The sequence below is a fragment of the Gossypium hirsutum genome, chromosome A13 (genome assembly GCF_007990345.1).
Source record: "Gossypium hirsutum isolate 1008001.06 chromosome A13, Gossypium_hirsutum_v2.1, whole genome shotgun sequence".
In the NCBI taxonomy this organism is placed as follows: domain Eukaryota; kingdom Viridiplantae; phylum Streptophyta; class Magnoliopsida; order Malvales; family Malvaceae; genus Gossypium; species Gossypium hirsutum.
The window spans coordinates 83,013,804-83,016,103 of NC_053436.1; the positions used below are offsets into that span (position 1 = coordinate 83,013,804).

Here is a 2,300-nt window from a genome sequence, read left to right on the forward strand (position 1 = left end):
ATATATAACTAATGTTTATAAAAAATATATAGTATTTAAAATAAATTGAATTTATAAAACAAAAATTTAATTTAATTTTAAAATTTTAGTGTTAATTATAAATAAATTTAAAGATTTTGGGCCAAATTGAAAGACTCGCTAAATTCGTAGGGACTCACTGGGCAATTACCCTTAATCCCAAAAACAGCGTCGTTTCAGAATAGGCCTCAAAGGGGCTGTTAGGACTAAATTGAAACAGAAATAAAAGGTTAGGGTCAGATTTTAATAAAAATAAAATGAAATTATAAATATAAAAAATACAGAAGGGTTGATTGGCAAATTAGCCCTTTTATTAAAAAATGCGCGGATCCTCACTGGGTAAACTGGTCAACGCGCAGATCCTAATGCTTCGAAACGACGTCGTTTTAGGCTTATTGGATTAAGCTAAAACGGCGTCGTTTTACTGATGTTATAAAAGTAAAAAAAAAACTTTAAACATTCATTTTAAACATTCAACAGAAAAAAAAGAGAGCTTCAAAATTCTCTCAGAGCTCCGGCCAGTGGCCATCCTGGCTCGTCCTGGAGCACCACTGCCTTCAGCCACACGTGCTTCACGTGCCATCGTCTGAGCCACTGTGCCTGGCGATTAAGGCTTTAAAAAATTCCCTCTTTCTCTCACGAATCAACAGGTAACCCTTATACTCATTTCTAACACTATTTACATGCAAAGAAAAAATAATAATAATGAAGGAAATAAAGCAAATAAATCACCGTTGCTTTTTGGTATGAAAACTGCTTGTATTTTTAGTTTTTTATTTCTGTCGATATATGCGTAAAAAAACCTCTCCCTACATCGTTCTGATTTGGGCTTTTTATAGCCACTGGGAATTTGAAAATAAATGTTACAAAATCTGGTTTTATTCCCTGCCATATTAGTTTCGATTCTGTGCCGTTTTACTTCCTTTTGCAGGTCTAAACGCGACGATTGCGACGGAGGCGAGGGCATGCTGATTCAGGACTTTGATTGCGGCGCAAAACGAGGCTGATATTGGCTGCGATCACGAGGGAGCTTGCGGCGCGAACCCTAGCTAGGGTTTCATAGAAGCTGAAACTCCTTAAGTCAGTTGGGCTAGCTGGGCTGTGTTTGTTTGTTGGGTCAAAAGGGTATTTTGGGCCTGATTTGGGTTGTGAGTTTAGGTATGGGTGTAATGGGTATTTGGGTTATAGTTCACGGGTAGAATTTTTAGGTTTGATTTTGGGTTTTAGTTTTTGGGCAGTGGTTAGTGGGTTTGTATTTTGGGTTCTGTAAAAGGACTTAAATGGACTGTTTAATTTTATTTTTTGTTTAATTTTTAATTTTTGTAAGGCCGGGCAAAATATAGGTTCTACAGGTGTAACAACCTATTTTTTAGTGGTGTCGAAAATAATGGTTCCGGGACTACAATTCCAATGAGAGTCCATAGATATATTTAATTAATATTTATGATTTAAATATAGTATAATAATGATTAGTGATTTAATAGATTTAATTAATTGGTAAGTTAGTCAAGGTACCAGCTGTGCATACTGAAAGTCAAGTGGTTTTGGAGAATGAGGTATCAGGACCTCGTTTTTGTAAACCAGGCCCATGAATATTTTTATTAAATATTTATAGAGCTATTATATAAGTGAATTGAAATTTGATCCAGAAATTCTAGTGTTTGGATGGATAATTAAAGAAAAAGGACTAAAACATAAAAGACGTAAAACATCATCGGTATTGATTATTATTAGCTTAGGTGCATAGTTAAAGTTTGTTGAAGCATTTAAATGGTAATTTACCACTTTTTATTTTAATGGTCGGTTCATACTTGGTTTTAATAATAATATTATAATAAAAGTTAAGTTAAATTTAAGTTAAAATATAATAAAACATAAGTGGATGGCAAATTTTATCATTCTTTCTTCTTTGCAAAGACTGAAACTCCATGGATGAAAGCTTGTAGAATTTGACCGATTTGTCTTCCTTGGATGTAAGCAATTTCTTTACTCGTTTTAGTAATTTTTATATTTTTGAAGATCATTGCAATTAGGTCCAATTAAATCGTATCGCCATTTTCAAAATTGTATAAGTTTGTTAGAAATTTCATTGATGATATTTGGATGTTCTTGATGTTAAATGAAAGATTTTGAAGCTTGGAAATTTTTTAGGACTATTTTGTTAAGTGAATTTTGTTAGTTTTGCATTTAAGGACTAATATGTAAAAATGTTAAACTCAGCATGAAAATATTGTAATTTTTAAGTGATTGAAGGCTGATTAGGGATGGAATTATAATCAGTT

General features: G+C 32.7%; 1 long non-coding RNA gene across 1 annotated transcript; it reads left to right on the forward strand.

Annotated features, from left to right (window-relative positions):
- Positions 1-362: 362 nt before the first annotated feature.
- Positions 363-1,403, forward strand: LOC107942349 (uncharacterized). The gene is made up of 2 exons (XR_001695826.2): positions 363-668; positions 950-1,403. It is a non-coding gene; the product is annotated as an uncharacterized lncRNA (long non-coding RNA).
- The last annotated feature ends 897 nt before the right edge of the window (positions 1,404-2,300 follow it).